This window comes from Balaenoptera borealis (assembly GCF_965194805.1).
Source record: "Balaenoptera borealis genome assembly, chromosome: 6".
NCBI classification, from domain to species: Eukaryota; Metazoa; Chordata; class Mammalia; order Artiodactyla; family Balaenopteridae; genus Balaenoptera; species Balaenoptera borealis.
This window is the reverse complement of record NC_138863.1, coordinates 106881077-106902069: the sequence shown is the minus strand read 5'-3', so window position 1 is coordinate 106902069 and position 20993 is coordinate 106881077.

Here is a 20993-nt window from a genome sequence, read left to right as displayed (position 1 = left end):
TTTTGGACCCATGGGATGGATACCACGCAGTATTACTTTAAAGGGTCTGCGTTTGCTCACCCAACCTCACCAAACCTCTCAGCCCCAAGAGTGTCCACCCTTATGTCTCAATCAGCTGTGGGTCTAGAGATGGTCAATCCAGGTGGCATCACAGCCCCTGAACGAATTTTGTAAGAATTTCTCTCTCTTTCACTGTCTTTGTTTCACGGGTTTTTAAAAGTAATTGATTTTTATAATGGGGTTTAGCTGCTTTTCACTGCTGTGTTTATGCCGCTTTACACCCACTTGACTCACTTACAGAGGGATATCAATACATTGGTTTTAAGATTCTTACTAGTCAGATATATTCTTGGGCGGTGAACAGGGGTTGTTGAGTCCAGTTCACTGAGCAAGGAGTAGGTCTTGTCTATTACATATTGGGTTTATGGAACGGTATCTGAGCTAATTTGAAACCCTTGTTTTATGCATCACCCACCTCACCTTTCTCGTTAAGCAGCCATAGTGTGTCTTCTAAACGTGTGACGCTGTTCTGTTTTGTAATTCCGTTCAAGTGTAGTGGTTTTTGCATTCCCTCTATAAGTGATATCTTATGATAAGTGTCTTTTTCTGTGTGACTTATTTCACTTAGAATCGTCGTACCTAAATCCTCTCATCATGCTGCTACTAGCCTTATGACGTTAATTTCATGGCTGAGTGATATGCCATTGTACATAAGGACCACAACTTCCTTATCCATTTTTCTCTTTTCTGGGATATTTAAGGTGTAACGAAGTGGAGGTTCTTGTCAACAGAGCAGCCCTAAACTTTGGGGTGCCTGTGTCTTGCTGATTTTTAGTTTTCCCAATTTATATGCCCATGAGTGGAAGTGCCCTATGCTCTCTAAGCTGAGTTTTTTAGAGGTTTCAGGACACACCGTACACTTCTCCAGAGTGGCTGTTGGCAATTTACATCCCGCCCATCAGCGTAGCAAGGCTCCCGTTTCTCCATGGCCTGTCCTGCATTTCTGGTTTTGACACTTTATTCAGCATGGCCCTTTTGACCGATGGGAAGCGAGACTTCTTTGTAGCGCTGATTTGCCTTTCCAGGTTGCTTGGTTGGCCAAAAAGGGCGTATGCATTTTTTCCTGAATATATTCAGGAAAAAACGTATACGCCCTTTTTGGCCAAGGGCATCATGGTCGAGGTTTTGCCGCTTTTCCTGTGCTTTAAAGGCGATTCGAATCTACCTCCTGAAATCTGTTTCCTGCAATTCTGCCTTGCTTTCAAATCCTCTTCGTTGCCTTCCCTCAATATATTTGTGGACGAGAGTTATCATTTCTAACTCTGCAGGTCTGTGAATTGCAGTGCCCCTGAGCTCCATTTTTCAACTCGCTTTCTTCGGAGTTGGCCGCAAAAGCGCAGGATTGCTTCAAGCCCTATTCTGGTTCCGGGCGGCAGGCTGAGCCTGTGGTTAATTCTTCTTCCTGATGGGAAAATAGAGTGATCTGTGCCTGTCCCAACACCTAGAGCTAGTCTATCATTGGTTCCCCCTCTTCCCGTTCATCCTCAGGACAGATTGCAACCTGTACGGAACAGGAGGTTAAAGGTGCTGATTCTCCACGGAGGGAGATTGCTACTAACTCGGTTGGAATGGCGAACCAGAGCACAAGGAGATGAGAAATGAGGTGCGTTTTAGAAACCTTTCCCGATCGCACGGTGTACCGTCTTCTGGGTTTCTCATGCATGTTTTTGATATAGGAAGATGCCCTTGAACTTGGAGATTTGGGACCCATGGGATGGGTACCACGCAGTATTACTTTAAAGGGTCTGCGTTTGCTCACCCAACCTCACCAAATCTCTCAGCCCCACGAGTGTCCACCCTTATGTCTCAATCAGCTGTGGGTCTAGATATGGTCAATCCAGGTGGCATCACAGCCCCTGAACGAATTTTGTAAGAATTTCTCTCCCTTTCACTGTCTTTGTTTCATGGGATTTTAAAAGTAATTGATTTTTATAATGGGGTTTAGCTGCTTTTCACTGCTGGGTTTATGCTGCTTTACACCCACTTGACTCATTTACAGAGGGATATCAATACATAGCTTTGAAGATTGTTCCTAGTCAGATATATTCTTGGGCGGTGAATAGGGGGTGTTGAGTCCAGTTCACTGAGCAAGGAGTAGGTCTTGTCTATTACATATTGGGTTTATGGAACGGTATCTGAGCTAATTTGAAACCCCTGTTTTCTACCTCACCCGACCTCACCTTTCCCGTCAAGCAGCCATAGTGTGTTTTGTAAACGTGTGTCTCTGTTCTGTTTTGTAATTCAGTTCAAGTGTAGCGGTTTTTACATTCCCTCTATAAGTCATATCTTATGATAAGTGTTGTTTTCTGGTTGACTTGTTTCACTTAGAATCGTCGTACCTAAATCCACTCATCATGCTGCTACTAGCCTTATGACGTTGATTTCATGGCTGAGTGATATGCCATTGTACATAAGGACCACAACTTCCTTATCCATTTTTCTCTTTCCTGGGATATTTAAGGTGTAACGAAGTGGAGGTTCTTGTCAACAGAGCAGCCCTAAACTTTGGGGTGCCTGTGTCTTGCTGATTTTTAGTTTTCCCAATTTATACGCCCATGAGTGGAAGTGCCTTAGGCTCTCTATGCTGAGTTCTTTAGATGTTTCAGGAAACACCGTACACTTCTCCAGAGTGGCTGTTGGCAATTTACATCCCGCCCATCAGCGTAGTAAGGCTCCCGTTTCTCCATGGCCTGTCCTGCATTTCTGGTTTTGACACTTTATTCAGCATGGCCCTTTTGACCGATGGGAAGCGAGACTTCTTTGTAGCGCTGATTTGCCTTTCCAGGTTGCTTGGTTGGCCAAAAAGGGCGTATGCGTTTTTTCCTGAATATATTCAGGAAAAAACGCATACGCCCTTTTTGGCCAAGGGCATCATGGTCGAGGTTTTGCCGCTTTTCCTGTGCTTTAAAGGCGATTCGACTCTACCTCCTGAAATCTGTTTCCTGCAAATCTCCCTTGCTTTCAAATCCTCCTCGTTGCCTTCCCTCAATATATTTGTGGACGAGAGTTATCATTTCTAACTCTGTAGGTTTGTGAATTGCAGTGCCCCTGAGCTCCATTTTTCAACTCGCTTTTTTGGGAGCTGGCCGCAAAAGCACAGGATTGCTTCAGGCCCTGTTCTGCTTCCGGGCGGCAGGCTGAGCCTGTGGTTAATTCTTCTTCCTGATGGGAAAATAGAGTGACCTGTGCCTGTCCCAACACCTAGAGCTAGTCTCTCACTGGTTCCCCCTCTTCCCGTTCATCCTCAGGACAAATTGCAACCTGTACGGAACAGGAGGTTAAAGGTGCTGATTCTCGAAGGAGGAAGATTGCTAGTAAAGCGGCTGTAATGGCCAACCCGAGCACAAGGAGATGAGAAATGAGGTGCGTTTTCGAAACCTTTCCCGATCACACGGTGTACCATCTTCTGGGTTTCTCATGCATGTTTTCGATGTAGGAAGATGCCCTTGAACCTGGAGATTTTGGACCCATGGGATGGATACCACGCAGTATTACTTTAAAGGGTCTGCGTTTGCTCACCCAACCTCACCAAACCTCTCAGCCCCAAGAGTGTCCACCCTTATGTCTCAATCAGCTGTGGGTCTAGAGATGGTCAATCCAGGTGGCATCACAGCCCCTGAACGAATTTTGTAAGAATTTCTCTCTCTTTCACTGTCTTTGTTTCACGGGTTTTTAAAAGTAATTGATTTTTATAATGGGGTTTAGCTGCTTTTCACTGCTGTGTTTATGCCGCTTTACACCCACTTGACTCACTTACAGAGGGATATCAATACATTGGTTTTAAGATTCTTACTAGTCAGATATATTCTTGGGCGGTGAACAGGGGGTGTTGAGTCCAGTTCACTGAGCAAGGAGTAGGTCTTGTCTATTACATATTGGGTTTATGGAACGGTATCTGAGCTAATTTGAAACCCTTGTTTTATGCATCACCCACCTCACCTTTCTCGTTAAGCAGCCATAGTGTGTCTTCTAAACGTGTGACGCTGTTCTGTTTTGTAATTCCGTTCAAGTGTAGTGGTTTTTGCATTCCCTCTATAAGTGATATCTTATGATAAGTGTCTTTTTCTGTGTGACTTATTTCACTTAGAATCGTCGTACCTAAATCCTCTCATCATGCTGCTACTAGCCTTATGACGTTAATTTCATGGCTGAGTGATATGCCATTGTACATAAGGACCACAACTTCCTTATCCATTTTTCTCTTTCCTGGGATATTTAAGGTGTAACGAAGTGGAGGTTCTTGTCAACAGAGCAGCCCTAAACTTTGGGGTGCCTGTGTCTTGCTGATTTTTAGTTTTCCCAATTTATACGCCCATGAGTGGAAGTGCCTTATGCTCTCTATGCTGAGTTCTTTAGATGTTTCAGGAAACACCGTACACTTCTCCAGAGTGGCTGTTGGCAATTTACATCCCGCCCATCAGCGTAGTAAGGCTCCCGTTTCTCCATGGCCTGTCCTGCATTTCTGGTTTTGACACTTTATTCAGCATGGCCCTTTTGACCGATGGGAAGCGAGACTTCTTTGTAGCGCTGATTTGCCTTTCCAGGTTGCTTGGTTGGCCAAAAAGGGCGTATGCGTTTTTTCCTGAATATATTCAGGAAAAAACGCATACGCCCTTTTTGGCCAAGGGCATCATGGTCGAGGTTTTGCCACTTTTCCTGTGCTTTAAAGGCGATTCGACTCTACCTCCTGAAATCTGTTTCCTGCAATTCTGCCTTGCTTTCAAATCCTCCTCGTTGCCTTCCCTCAATATATTTGTGGACGAGAGTTATCATTTCTAACTCTGCAGGTTTGTGAATTGCAGTGCCCCTGAGCTCCACTTTTCAACTCGCTTTCTTCGGAGCTGGCCGCAAAAGCGCAGGATTGCTTCAGGCCCTATTCTGGTTCCGGGCGGCAGGCTGAGCCTGTGGTTAATTCTTCTTCCTGATGGGAAAATACAGTGACCTGTGCCTGTCCCAACACCTAGAGCTAGTCTCTCATTGGTTCCCCCTCTTCCCGTTCATCCTTAGGACAAATTGCACCCTGTACGGAACAGGAGGTTAAAGGTGCTGATTCTCCACGGAGGGAGATTGCTACTAACGCGGCTGGAATGGCGAACCCGAGCACAAGGAGATGAGAAATGAGGTGCGTTTTAGAAACCTTTCCCGATCACACGGTGTACCATCTTCTGGGTTTCTCATGCATGTTTTCGATGTAGGAAGATGCCCTTGAACCTGGAGATTTGGGACCCATGGGATGGGTACCACGCAGTATTACTTTAAAGGGTCTGCGTTTGCTCACCCAACCTCACCAAACCTCTCAGCCCCAAGAGTGTCCACCCTTATGTCTCAATCAGCTGTGGGTCTAGATATGGTCAATCCAGGTGGCATCACAGCCCCTGAACGAATTTTGTAAGAATTTCTCTCTCTTTCACTGTCTTTGTTTCACGGGATTTTAAAAGTAATTGATTTTTATAATGGGGTTTAGCTGCTTTTCACTGCTCTGTTTATGCTGCTTTACACCCACTTGACTCATTTACAGAGAGATATCAATACATAGCTTTAAGATTCTTCCTAGTCAGGTATATTCTTGGGCGGTGAATAGGGGGTGTCGAGTCCAGTTCACTGAGCAAGGAGTAGGTCTTGTCTATTACATATTGGGTTTATGGAATGGTATCTGAGCTAATTTGAAACCCTTGTTTTCTACCTCACCTGACCTCACCTTTCCCGTTAAGCAGCCATAGTGTGTTTTGTAAACGTGTGATGCTGTTCTGTTTTGTAATTCAGTTCAAGTGTAGCGGTTTTTACATTCCCTCTCTAAGTGATATCTTATGATAAGTGTCTTTTTCTGTGTGACTTATTTCACTTAGAATCGTCGTACCTAAATCCTCTCATCATGCTGCTACTAGCCTTATGACGTTAATTTCTTGGCTGAGTGATATGCCATTGTACATAAGGACCACAACTTCCTTATCCATTTTTCTCTTTCCTGGGATATTTAAGGTGTACCGAAGTGGAGGTTCTTGTCAACAGAGCAGCCCTAAACTTTGGGGTGCCTGTGTCTTGCTGATTTTTAGTTTTCCCAATTTATACGCCCATGAGTGGAAGTGCCCTATGCTCTCTATGCTGAGTTTTTTAGATGTTTCAGGAAACACCGTACACTTCTCCAGAGTGGCTGTTGGCAATTTACATCCCGCCCATCAGCGTAGCAAGGCTCCCGTTTCACCATGGCCTGTCCTGCATTTCTGGTTTTGACACTTTATTCAGCACGGCCGTTTTGACCGAAGGGAAGCGAGACTTCTTTGTATCGCTGATTTGCCTTTCCAGGTTGCTTGGTTGGCCAAAAAGGGCGTCTGCGTTTTTTCCTGAATATATTCAGGAAAAAACGCAGACGCCCTTTTTGGCCAAGGGCATCATGGTCGAGGTTTTGCCGCTTTTCCTGTGCTTTAAAGGCGATTCGAATCTACCTCCTGAAATCTGTTTCCTGCAATTCTGACTTGCTTTCAAATCCTCTTCGTTGCCTTTCCTCAATATATTTGTGGACGAGAGTTATCATTTCTAACTCTGCAGGTTTGTGAATTGCAGTGCCCCTGAGCTCCATTTTTCAACTCGTTTTCTTGGGAGCTGGCCACAAAAGCGTAGGATTGCTTCAGGCCCTATTCTAGTTCCGGGCGGCAGGCTGAGCCTGTGGTTAATTCTTCTTCCTGATGGGAAAATAGAGTGACCTGTGCCTGTCCCAACACCTAGACCTAGTCTCTCACTGGTTCCCCCTCTTCCCGTTCATCCTCAGGACAAATTGCAACCTGTACGGAACAGGAGGTTAAAGGTGCTGATTCTCCACGGAGGGAGATTGCTACTAACGCGGCTGGAATGGCGAACCCGAGCACAAGGAGATGAGAAATGAGGTGCGTTTTAGAAACCTTTCCCAATCACACGGTGTACCATCTTCTGGGTTTCTCATGCATGTTTTCGATGTAGGAAGATGCCCTTGAACCTGGAGATTTTGGCCCCATGGGATGGATACCACGCAGTATTACTTTAAAGGGTCTGCGTTTGCTCACCCAACCTCACCAAACCTCTCAGCCCCACGAGTGTCCACCCTTATATCTCAATCAGCTGTGGGTCTAGAGATGGTCAATAAAGGTGGCATCACAGCCCCTGAACGAATTTTGTAAGAATTTCTCTCTCTTTCACTGTCTTTGTTTCACGGGATTTTAAAAGTAATTGATTTTTATAATGGGGTTTAGCTGCTTTTCACTGCTCTGTTTATGCTGCTTTACACCCACTTGACTCATTTACAGAGAGATATCAATACATAGCTTTGAAGATTCTTCCTAGTCAGATATATTCTTGGGCGGTGAATAGGGGGTGTCGAGTCCAGTTCACTGAGCAAGGAGTAGGTCTTGTCTATTACATATTGGGTTTATTGAACGGTATCTGAGCTAATTTGAAACCCTTGTTTTCTGCCTCACCCGACCTCACCTTTCCCGTTAAGCAGCCATAGTGTGTTTTGTAAACGTGTGTCTCTGTTCTGTTTTGTAATTCAGTTCAAGTGTAGCGGTTTTTACATTCCCTCTATAAGTAATATCTTATGATAAGTGTCGTTTTCTGGTTGACTTATTTCACTTAGAATCGTCGTTCCTAAATCCACTCATCATGCTGCTACTAGCCTTATGACGTTGATTTCATGGCTGAGTGATATTCCATTGTACATAAGGACCACAACTTCTTTATCCATTTTTTTCTTTCCTGGGATATTTAAGGTGTAACGAAGTGGAGGTTCTTGTCAACAGAGCAGCCCTAAACTTTGGGGTGCCTGTGTCTTGCTGATTTTTAGTTTTCCCAATTTATATGCCCATGAGTGGAAGTGCCCTATGCTCTCTAAGCTGAGTTTTTTAGAGGTTTCAGGACACACCGTACACTTCTCCAGAGTGGCTGTTGGCAATTTACATCCCGACCATCAGCGTAGCAAGGCTCCCGTTTCTCCATGGCCTGTCCTGCATTTCTGGTTTTGACACTTTATTCAGCATGGCCCTTTTGACCGATGGGAAGCGAGACTTCTTTGTAGCGCTGATTTGCCTTTCCAGGTTGCTTGGTTGGCCAAAAAGGGCGTATGCGTTTTTTCCTGAATATATTCAGGAAAAAACGCATACGCCCTTTTTGGCCAAGGGCATCATGGTCGAGGTTTTGCCGCTTTTCCTGTGCTTTAAAGGCGATTCGACTCTACCTCCTGAAATCTGTTTCCTGCAATTCTGCCTTGCTTTCAAATCCTCCTCGTTGCCTTCCCTCAATATATTTGTGGACGAGAGTTATCATTTATAACTCTGCAGGTTTGTGAATTGCAGTGCCCCTGAGCTCGATTTTTCAACTCGCTTTTTTGGGAGCTGGCCGCAAAAGCGCAGGATTGCTTCAGGCCCTGTTCTGCTTCCGGGCGGCAGGCTGAGCCTGTGGTTAATTCTTCTTCCTGATGGGAAAATAGAGTGACCTGTGCCTGTCCCAACACCTAGAGCTAGTCTCTCACTGGTTTCCCCTCTTCCCGTTCATCCTCAGGACAAATTGCAACCTGTACGGAACAGGAGGTTAAAGGTGCTGATTCTCGAAGGAGGGAGATTGCTAGTAAAGCGGCTGTAATAGCCAACCCGAGCACAAGGAGATGAGAAATGAGGTGCGTTTTAGAAACCTTTCCCGATCACACGGTGTACCATCTTCTGGGTTTCTCATGCATGTTTTCGATGTAGGAAGATGCCCTTGAACCTGGAGATTTTGGACCCATGGGATGGATACCACGCAGTATTACGTTAAAGGGTCTGCGTTTGCTCACCCAACCTCACCAAACCTCTCAGCCCCAAGAGTGTCCACCCTTATGTCTCAATCAGCTGTGGGTCTAGAGATGGTCAATAAAGGTGGCATCACAGCCCCTGAACGAATTTTGTAAGAATTTCTCTCTCTTTCACTGTCTTTGTTTCACGGGTTTTTAAAAGTAATTGATTTTTATAATGGGGTTTAGCTGCTTTTCACTGCTGTGTTTATGCCGCTTTACACCCACTTGACTCACTTACAGAGGGATATCAATACATTGGTTTTAAGATTCTTACTAGTCAGATATATTCTTGGGCGGTGAACAGGGGGTGTTGAGTCCAGTTCACTGAGCAAGGAGTAGGTCTTGTCTATTACATATTGGGTTTATGGAACGGTATCTGAGCTAATTTGAAACCCTTGTTTTATGCATCACCCACCTCACCTTTCTCGTTAAGCAGCCATAGTGTGTCTTCTAAACGTGTGACGCTGTTCTGTTTTGTAATTCCGTTCAAGTGTAGTGGTTTTTGCATTCCCTCTATAAGTGATATCTTATGATAAGTGTCTTTTTCTGTGTGACTTATTTCACTTAGAATCGTCGTACCTAAATCCTCTCATCATGCTGCTACTAGCCTTATGACGTTAATTTCATGGCTGAGTGATATGCCTTTGTACATAAGGACCACAACTTCCTTATCCATTTTTCTCTTTTCTGGGATATTTAAGGTGTAACGAAGTGGAGGTTCTTGTCAACAGAGCAGCCCTAAACTTTGGGGTGCCTGTGTCTTGCTGATTTTTAGTTTTCCCAATTTATATGCCCATGAGTGGAAGTGCCCTATGCTCTCTAAGCTGAGTTTTTTAGAGGTTTCAGGACACACCGTACACTTCTCCAGAGTGGCTGTTGGCAATTTACATCCCGCCCATCAGCGTAGCAAGGCTCCCGTTTCTCCATGGCCTGTCCTGCATTTCTGGTTTTGACACTTTATTCAGCATGGCCCTTTTGACCGATGGGAAGCGAGACTTCTTTGTAGCGCTGATTTGCCTTTCCAGGTTGCTTGGTTGGCCAAAAAGGGCGTATGCATTTTTTCCTGAATATATTCAGGAAAAAACGTATACGCCCTTTTTGGCCAAGGGCATCATGGTCGAGGTTTTGCCGCCTTTCCTGTGCTTTAAAGGCGATTCGAATCTACCTCCTGAAATCTGTTTCCTGCAATTCTGCCTTGCTTTCAAATCCTCTTCGTTGCCTTCCCTCAATATATTTGTGGACGAGAGTTATCATTTCTAACTCTGCAGGTCTGTGAATTGCAGTGCCCCTGAGCTCCATTTTTCAACTCGCTTTCTTCGGAGTTGGCCGCAAAAGCGCAGGATTGCTTCAAGCCCTATTCTGGTTCCGGGCGGCAGGCTGAGCCTGTGGTTAATTCTTCTTCCTGATGGGAAAATAGAGTGATCTGTGCCTGTCCCAACACCTAGAGCTAGTCTATCATTGGTTCCCCCTCTTCCCGTTCATCCTCAGGACAGATTGCAACCTGTACGGAACAGGAGGTTAAAGGTGCTGATTCTCCACGGAGGGAGATTGCTACTAACTCGGTTGGAATGGCGAACCAGAGCACAAGGAGATGAGAAATGAGGTGCGTTTTAGAAACCTTTCCCGATCGCACGGTGTACCGTCTTCTGGGTTTCTCATGCATGTTTTTGATATAGGAAGATGCCCTTGAACTTGGAGATTTGGGACCCATGGGATGGGTACCACGCAGTATTACTTTAAAGGGTCTGCGTTTGCTCACCCAACCTCACCAAATCTCTCAGCCCCACGAGTGTCCACCCTTATGTCTCAATCAGCTGTGGGTCTAGAGATGGTCAATAAAGGTGTCATCACAGCCCCTGAACGAATTCTGTATGAATTTCTCTCTCTTTCACTGTCTTTGTTTCACGGGTTTTTAAAAGTAATTGATTTTTATAATGGGGTTTAGCTGCTTTTCACTGCTGTGTTTATGCCGCTTTACACCCACTTGACTCACTTACAGAGAGATATCAATACATTGGTTTTAAGAGTCTTACTAGTCTGATATATTCTTGGGCGGTGAACAGGGGGCGTTGAGTCCACTTCACTGAGCAAGGAGTAGGTCTTGTCTATTACATATTGGGTTTATGGAACGGTATCTGAGCTAATTTGAAACCCTTGTTTTCTGCCTCACCCGACCTCACCTTTCCCGTTAAGCAGCCATAGTGTGTTTTGTAAACGTGTGTCTCTGTTCTGTTTTGTAATTCAGTTAAAGTGTAGCGGTTTTTACATTCCCTCTATAAGTGATATCTTATGATAAGTGTCGTTTTCTGGTTGACTTATTTCACTTAGAATCGTCGTACCTAAATCCACTCATCATGCTGCTACTAGCCTTATGACGTTGATTTCATGGCTGAGTGATATTCCATTGTACATAAGGACCACAACTTCTTTATCCATTTTTCTCTTTCCTGGGATATTTAAGGTGTAACGAAGTGGAGGTTCTTGTCAACAGAGCAGCCCTAAACTTTGGGGTGCCTGTGTCTTGCTGATTTTTAGTTTTCCCAATTTATACGCCCATGAGTGGAAGTGCCCTATGCTCTCTAAGCTGAGTTTTTTAGAGGTTTCAGGACACACCGTACACTTCTCCAGAGTGGCTGTTGGCAATTTACATCACACCAATCAGCGTAGCAACGCTCCTGTTTCTCCATGGCCTGTCCTGCATTTCTGGTTTTGACACTTTATTCAGCATGGCCCTTTTGACCGATGGGAAGCGAGACTTCTTTGTAGCGCTGATTTGCCTTTCCAGGTTGCTTGGTTGGCCAAAAAGGGCGTCTGCGTTTTTTCCTGAATATATTCAGGAAAAAACGCAGACGCCCTTTTTGGCCAAGGGCATCATGGTCGAGGTTTTGCCGCTTTTCCTGTGCTTTAAAGGCGATTCGAATCTACCTCCTGAAATCTGTTTCCTGTAATTCTGCCTTGCTTTCAAATCCTCTTCGTTGCCTTTCCTCAATATATTTGTGGACGAGAGTTATCATTTCTAACTCTGCAGGTTTGTGAATTGCAGTGCCCCTGAGCTCCATTTTTCAACTCGTTTTCTTGGGAGCTGGCCACAAAAGCGTAGGATTGCTACAGGCCCTATTCTGGTTCCGGGCGGCAGGCTGAGCCTGTGGTTAATTCTTCTTCCTGATTGGAAAATAGAGTGACCTGTGCTTGTCCCAACACCTAGACCTAGTCTCTCATTGGTTCCCCCTCTTCCCGTTCATCCTCAGGACAAATTGCAACCTGTACGGAACAGGAGGTTAAAGGTGCTGATTCTCCACGGAGGGAGATTGCTACTAACGCGGCTGGAATGGCGAACCCGAGCACAAGGAGATGAGAAATGAGGTGCGTTTTAGAAACCTTTCCCGATCACACGGTGTACCATCTTCTGGGTTTCTCATGCATGTTTTCGATGTAGGAAGATGCCCTTGAACCTGGAGATTTGGGACCCATGAGATGGGTACCACACAGTATTACTTTAAAGGGTCTGTGTTTGCTCACCCAACCTCACCAAACCTCTCAGCCCCAAGAGTGTCCACCCTTATGTCTCAATCAGCTGTGGGTCTAGATATGGTCAATCCAGGTGGCATCACAGTCCCTGAACGAATTTTGTAAGAATTTCTCTCCCTTTCACTGTCTTTGTTTCATGGGATTTTAAAAGTAATTGATTTTTATAATGGGGTTTAGCTGCTTTTCACTGCTGGGTTTATGCTGCTTTACACCCACTTGACTCATTTACAGAGGGATATCAATACATAGCTTTGAAGATTGTTCCTAGTCAGATATATTCTTGGGCGGTGAATAGGGGGTGTTGAGTCCAGTTCACTGAGCAAGGAGTAGGTCTTGTCTATTACATATTGGGTTTATGGAACGGTATCTGAGCTAATTTGAAACCCCTGTTTTCTACCTCACCCGACCTCACCTTTCCCGTCAAGCAGCCATAGTGTGTTTTGTAAACGTGTGTCTCTGTTCTGTTTTGTAATTCAGTTCAAGTGTAGCGGTTTTTACATTCCCTCTATAAGTCATATCTTATGATAAGTGTTGTTTTCTGGTTGACTTGTTTCACTTAGAATCGTCGTACCTAAATCCACTCATCATGCTGCTACTAGCCTTATGACGTTGATTTCATGGCTGAGTGATATGCCATTGTACATAAGGACCACAACTTCCTTATCCATTTTTCTCTTTCCTGGGATATTTAAGGTGTAACGAAGTGGAGGTTCTTGTCAACAGAGCAGCCCTAAACTTTGGGGTGCCTGTGTCTTGCTGATTTTTAGTTTTCCCAATTTATACGCCCATGAGTGGAAGTGCCTTATGCTCTCTATGCTGAGTTCTTTAGATGTTTCAGGAAACACCGTACACTTCTCCAGAGTGGCTGTTGGCAATTTACATCCCGCCCATCAGCGTAGTAAGGCTCCCGTTTCTCCATGGCCTGTCCTGCATTTCTGGTTTTGACACTTTATTCAGCATGGCCCTTTTGACCGATGGGAAGCGAGACTTCTTTGTAGCGCTGATTTGCCTTTCCAGGTTGCTTGGTTGGCCAAAAAGGGCGTATGCGTTTTTTCCTGAATATATTCAGGAAAAAACGCATACGCCCTTTTTGGCCAAGGGCATCATGGTCGAGGTTTTGCCGCTTTTCCTGTGCTTTAAAGGCGATTCGACTCTACCTCCTGAAATCTGTTTCCTGCAAATCTCCCTTGCTTTCAAATCCTCCTCGTTGCCTTCCCTCAATATATTTGTGGACGAGAGTTATCATTTCTAACTCTGTAGGTTTGTGAATTGCAGTGCCCCTGAGCTCCATTTTTCAACTCGCTTTTTTGGGAGCTGGCCGCAAAAGCACAGGATTGCTTCAGGCCCTGTTCTGCTTCCGGGCGGCAGGCTGAGCCTGTGGTTAATTCTTCTTCCTGATGGGAAAATAGAGTGACCTGTGCCTGTCCCAACACCTAGAGCTAGTCTCTCACTGGTTCCCCCTCTTCCCGTTCATCCTCAGGACAAATTGCAACCTGTACGGAACAGGAGGTTAAAGGTGCTGATTCTCGAAGGAGGAAGATTGCTAGTAAAGCGGCTGTAATGGCCAACCCGAGCACAAGGAGATGAGAAATGAGGTGCGTTTTCGAAACCTTTCCCGATCACACGGTGTACCATCTTCTGGGTTTCTCATGCATGTTTTCGATGTAGGAAGATGCCCTTGAACCTGGAGATTTTGGACCCATGGGATGGATACCACGCAGTATTACTTTAAAGGGTCTGCGTTTGCTCACCCAACCTCACCAAACCTCTCAGCCCCAAGAGTGTCCACCCTTATGTCTCAATCAGCTGTGGGTCTAGAGATGGTCAATCCAGGTGGCATCACAGCCCCTGAACGAATTTTGTAAGAATTTCTCTCTCTTTCACTGTCTTTGTTTCACGGGTTTTTAAAAGTAATTGATTTTTATAATGGGGTTTAGCTGCTTTTCACTGCTGTGTTTATGCCGCTTTACACCCACTTGACTCACTTACAGAGGGATATCAATACATTGGTTTTAAGATTCTTACTAGTCAGATATATTCTTGGGCGGTGAACAGGGGGTGTTGAGTCCAGTTCACTGAGCAAGGAGTAGGTCTTGTCTATTACATATTGGGTTTATGGAACGGTATCTGAGCTAATTTGAAACCCTTGTTTTATGCATCACCCACCTCACCTTTCTCGTTAAGCAGCCATAGTGTGTCTTCTAAACGTGTGACGCTGTTCTGTTTTGTAATTCCGTTCAAGTGTAGTGGTTTTTGCATTCCCTCTATAAGTGATATCTTATGATAAGTGTCTTTTTCTGTGTGACTTATTTCACTTAGAATCGTCGTACCTAAATCCTCTCATCATGCTGCTACTAGCCTTATGACGTTAATTTCATGGCTGAGTGATATGCCATTGTACATAAGGACCACAACTTCCTTATCCATTTTTCTCTTTTCTGGGATATTTAAGGTGTAACGAAGTGGAGGTTCTTGTCAACAGAGCAGCCCTAAACTTTGGGGTGCCTGTGTCTTGCTGATTTTTAGTTTTCCCAATTTATATGCCCATGAGTGGAAGTGCCCTATGCTCTCTAAGCTGAGTTTTTTAGAGGTTTCAGGACACACCGTACACTTCTCCAGAGTGGCTGTTGGCAATTTACATCCCGCCCATCAGCGTAGCAAGGCTCCCGTTTCTCCATGGCCTGTCCTGCATTTCTGGTTTTGACACTTTATTCAGCATGGCCCTTTTGACCGATGGGAAGCGAGACTTCTTTGTAGCGCTGATTTGCCTTTCCAGGTTGCTTGGTTGGCCAAAAAGGGCGTATGCATTTTTTCCTGAATATATTCAGGAAAAAACGCATACGCCCTTTTTGGCCAAGGGCATCATGGTCGAGGTTTTGCCGCCTTTCCTGTGCTTTAAAGGCGATTCGAATCTACCTCCTGAAATCTGTTTCCTGCAATTCTGCCTTGCTTTCAAATCCTCTTCGTTGCCTTCCCTCAATATATTTGTGGACGAGAGTTATCATTTCTAACTCTGCAGGTCTGTGAATTGCAGTGCCCCTGAGCTCCATTTTTCAACTCGCTTTCTTCGGAGTTGGCCGCAAAAGCGCAGGATTGCTTCAAGCCCTATTCTGGTTCCGGGCGGCAGGCTGAGCCTGTGGTTAATTCTTCTTCCTGATGGGAAAATAGAGTGATCTGTGCCTGTCCCAACACCTAGAGCTAGTCTATCATTGGTTCCCCCTCTTCCCGTTCATCCTCAGGACAGATTGCAACCTGTACGGAACAGGAGGTTAAAGGTGCTGATTCTCCACGGAGGGAGATTGCTACTAACTCGGTTGGAATGGCGAACCAGAGCACAAGGAGATGAGAAATGAGGTGCGTTTTAGAAACCTTTCCCGATCGCACGGTGTACCGTCTTCTGGGTTTCTCATGCATGTTTTTGATATAGGAAGATGCCCTTGAACTTGGAGATTTGGGACCCATGGGATGGGTACCATGCAGTATTACTTTAAAGGGTCTGCGTTTGCTCACCCAACCTCACCAAATCTCTCAGCCCCACGAGTGTCCACCCTTATGTCTCAATCAGCTGTGGGTCTAGAGATGGTCAATAAAGGTGTCATCACAGCCCCTGAACGAATTCTGTATGAATTTCTCTCTCTTTCACTGTCTTTGTTTCACGGGTTTTTAAAAGTAATTGATTTTTATAATGGGGTTTAGCTGCTTTTCACTGCTGTGTTTATGCCGCTTTACACCCACTTGACTCACTTACAGAGAGATATCAATACATTGGTTTTAAGAGTCTTACTAGTCTGATATATTCTTGGGCGGTGAACAGGGGGCGTTGAGTCCACTTCACTGAGCAAGGAGTAGGTCTTGTCTATTACATATTGGGTTTATGGAACGGTATCTGAGCTAATTTGAAACCCTTGTTTTCTGCCTCACCCGACCGCACCTTTCCCGTTAAGCAGCCATAGTGTGTTTTGTAAACGTGTGTCTCTGTTCTGTTTTGTAATTCAGTTAAAGTGTAGCGGTTTTTACATTCCCTCTATAAGTGATATCTTATGATAAGTGTCGTTTTCTGGTTGACTTATTTCACTTAGAATCGTCGTACCTAAATCCACTCATCATGCTGCTACTAGCCTTATGACGTTGATTTCATGGCTGAGTGATATTCCATTGTACATAAGGACCACAACTTCTTTATCCATTTTTCTCTTTCCTGGGATATTTAAGGTGTAACGAAGTGGAGGTTCTTGTCAACAGAGCAGCCCTAAACTTTGGGGTGCCTGTGTCTTGCTGATTTTTAGTTTTCCCAATTTATACGCCCATGAGTGGAAGTGCCCTATGCTCTCTAAGCTGAGTTTTTTAGAGGTTTCAGGACACACCGTACACTTCTCCAGAGTGGCTGTTGGCAATTTACATCACACCAATCAGCGTAGCAACGCTCCTGTTTCTCCATGGCCTGTCCTGCATTTCTGGTTTTGACACTTTATTCAGCATGGCCCTTTTGACCGATGGGAAGCGAGACTTCTTTGTAGCGCTGATTTGCCTTTCCAGGTTGCTTGGTTGGCCAAAAAGGGCGTCTGCGTTTTTTCCTGAATATATTCAGGAAAAAACGCAGACGCCCTTTTTGGCCAAGGGCATCATGGTCGAGGTTTTGCCGCTTTTCCTGTGCTTTAAAGGCGATTCGAATCTACCTCCTGAAATCTGTTTCCTGTAATTCTGCCTTGCTTTCAAATCCTCTTCGTTGCCTTTCCTCAATATATTTGTGGACGAGAGTTATCATTTCTAACTCTGCAGGTTTGTGAATTGCAGTGCCCCTGAGCTCCATTTTTCAACTCGTTTTCTTGGGAGCTGGCCACAAAAGCGTAGGATTGCTACAGGCCCTATTCTGGTTCCGGGCGGCAGGCTGAGCCTGTGGTTAATTCTTCTTCCTGATTGGAAAATAGAGTGACCTGTGCTTGTCCCAACACCTAGACCTAGTCTCTCATTGGTTCCCCCTCTTCCCGTTCATCCTCAGGACAAATTGCAACCTGTACGGAACAGGAGGTTAAAGGTGCTGATTCTCCACGGAGGGAGATTGCTACTAACGCGGCTGGAATGGCGAACCCGAGCACAAGGAGATGAGAAATGAGGTGCGTTTTAGAAACCTTTCCCGATCACACGGTGTACCATCTTCTGGGTTTCTCATGCATGTTTTCGATGTAGGAAGATGCCCTTGAACCTGGAGATTTGGGACCCATGAGATGGGTACCACACAGTATTACTTTAAAGGGTCTGTGTTTGCTCACCCAACCTCACCAAACCTCTCAGCCCCAAGAGTGTCCACCCTTATGTCTCAATCAGCTGTGGGTCTAGATATGGTCAATCCAGGTGGCATCACAGCCCCTGAACGAATTTTGTAAGAATTTCTCTCCCTTTCACTGTCTTTGTTTCATGGGATTTTAAAAGTAATTGATTTTTATAATGGGGTTTAGCTGCTTTTCACTGCTGGGTTTATGCTGCTTTACACCCACTTGACTCATTTACAGAGGGATATCAATACATAGCTTTGAAGATTGTTCCTAGTCAGATATATTCTTGGGCGGTGAATAGGGGGTGTTGAGTCCAGTTCACTGAGCAAGGAGTAGGTCTTGTCTATTACATATTGGGTTTATGGAACGGTATCTGAGCTAATTTGAAACCCCTGTTTTCTACCTCACCCGACCTCACCTTTCCCGTCAAGCAGCCATAGTGTGTTTTGTAAACGTGTGTCTCTGTTCTGTTTTGTAATTCAGTTCAAGTGTAGCGGTTTTTACATTCCCTCTATACGTCATATCTTATGATAAGTGTTGTTTTCTGGTTGACTTATTTCACTTAGAATCGTCGTACCTAAATCCACTCATCATGCTGCTACTAGCCTTATGACGTTGATTTCATGGCTGAGTGATATGCCATTGTACATAAGGACCACAACTTCCTTATCCATTTTTCTCTTTCCTGGGATATTTAAGGTGTAACGAAGTGGAGGTTCTTGTCAACAGAGCAGCCCTAAACTTTGGGGTGCCTGTGTCTTGCTGATTTTTAGTTTTCCCAATTTATACGCCCATGAGTGGAAGTGCCTTATGCTCTCTATGCTGAGTTCTTTAGATGTTTCAGGAAACACCGTACACTTCTCCAGAGTGGCTGTTGGCAATTTACATCCCGCCCATCAGCGTAGTAAGGCTCCCGTTTCTCCATGGCCTGTCCTGCATTTCTGGTTTTGACACTTTATTCAGCATGGCCCTTTTGACCGATGGGAAGCGAGACTTCTTTGTAGCGCTGATTTGCCTTTCCAGGTTGCTTGGTTGGCCAAAAAGGGCGTATGCGTTTTTTCCTGAATATATTCAGGAAAAAACGCATACGCCCTTTTTGGCCAAGGGCATCATGGTCGAGGTTTTGCCGCTTTTCCTGTGCTTTAAAGGCGATTCGACTCTACCTCCTGAAATCTGTTTCCTGCAATTCTCCCTTGCTTTCAAATCCTCCTCGTTGCCTTCCCTCAATATATTTGTGGACGAGAGTTATCATTTCTAACTCTGTAGGTTTGTGAATTGCAGTGCCCCTGAGCTCCATTTTTCAACTCGCTTTTTTGGGAGCTGGCCGCAAAAGCACAGGATTGCTTCAGGGCCTGTTCTGCTTCCGGGCGGCAGGCTGAGCCTGTGGTTAATTCTTCTTCCTGATGGGAAAATAGAGTGACCTGTGCCTGTCCCAACACCTAGAGCTAGTTTCTCATTGGTTCCCCCTCTTCCCGTTCATCCTCAGGACAAATTGCAACCTGTACGGAACAGGAGGTTAAAGGTGCTGATTCTCGAAGGAGGGAGATTGCTAGTAAAGCGGCTGTAATGGCCAACCCGAGCACAAGGAGATGAGAAATCAGGTGCGTTTTAGAAACCTTTCCCGATCACACGGTGTACCATCTTCTGGGTTTCTCATGCATGTTTTCGATGTAGGAAGATGCCCTTGAACCTGGAGATTTTGGACCCATGGGATGGATACCACGCAGTATTACTTTAAAGGGTCTGCGTTTGCTCACCCAACCTCACCAAACCTCTCAGCCCCAAGAGTGTCCACCCTTATGTCTCAATCAGCTGTGGGTCTAGAGATGGTCAATCCAGGTGGCATCACAGCCCCTGAACGAATTTTGTAAGAATTTCTCTCTCTTTCACTGTCTTTGTTTCACGGGTTTTTAAAAGTAATTGATTTTTATAATGGGGTTTAGCTGCTTTTCACTGCTGTGTTTATGCCGCTTTACACCCACTTGACTCACTTACAGAGGGATATCAATACATTGGTTTTAAGATTCTTACTAGTCAGATATATTCTTGGGCGGTGAACAGGGGGTGTTTAGTCCACTTCACTGAGCAAGGAGTAGGTCTTGTCTATTACATATTGGGTGTATGGAACAGTATCTGAGCCTATTTGAAACCCTTGTTTTATGCATCACCCCACCTCACCTTTCCCGTTAAGCAGCCATAGTGTGTCTTCTAAACGTGTGACGCTGTTCTGTTTTGTAATTCAGTTCAAGTGTAGCGGTTTTTACATTCCCTCTATAAGTGATATCTTATGATAAGTGTCTTTTTCTGTGTGACTTATTTCACTTAGAATCGTCATACCTAAATCCTCTCATCATGCTGCTACTAGCCTTATGACGTTAATTTCATGGCTGAGTGATATGCCATTGTACATAAGGACCACAACTTCCTTATCCATTTTTCTCTTTCCTGGGATATTTAAGGTGTAACGAAGTGGAGGTTCTTGTCAACAGAGCAGCCCTAAACTTTGGGGTGCCTGTGTCTTGCTGATTTTTAGTTTTCCCAATTTATACGCCCATGAGTGGAAGTGCCCTATGCTCTCTAAGCTGAGTTTTTTAGATGTTTCAGGACACACCGTACACTTCTCCAGAGTGGCTGTTGGCAATTTACATCCCGCGCATCAGCGTAGCAAGGCTCCCGTTTCTCCATGGCCTGTCCTGCATTTCTGGTTTTGACACTTTATTCAGCATGGCCCTTTTGACCGATGGGAAGCGAGACTTCTTTGTAGCACTGATTTGCCTTTCCAGGTTGCTTGGTTGGCCAAAAAGGGCGTTTGCGTTTTTTCCTGAATATATTCAGGAAAAAACGCAAACGCCCTTTTTGGCCAAGGGCATCATTGTCGAGGTTTTGCCGCTTTTCCCGAGCTTTAAAGGCGATTCAACTGTACCTCCTGAAATCTCTTTCCTGCAATTCTGCCTTGCTTTCAAATCCTCTGCGTTGCCTTCCCTCAATATATTTGTGGACGAGAGTTATCATTTATAACTCTGCATGTTTGTGAATTGCAGTGCCCCTGAGCTCGATTTTTCAACTCGCTTTTTTGGGAGCTGGCGGCAAAAGCACAGGATTGCTTCAGGCCCTGTTCTGCTTCCGGGCGGCAGGCTGAGCCTGTGGTTAATTCTTCTTCCTGATGGGAAAATAGAGTGACCTGTGCCTGTCCCAACACCTAGAGCTAGTCTCTCACTGGTTCCCCCTCTTCCCGTTCATCCTCAGGACAAATTGCAACCTGTACGGAACAGGAGGTTAAAGGTGCTGATTCTCGAAGGAGGGAGATTGCTAGTAAAGCGGCTGTAATGGCCAAC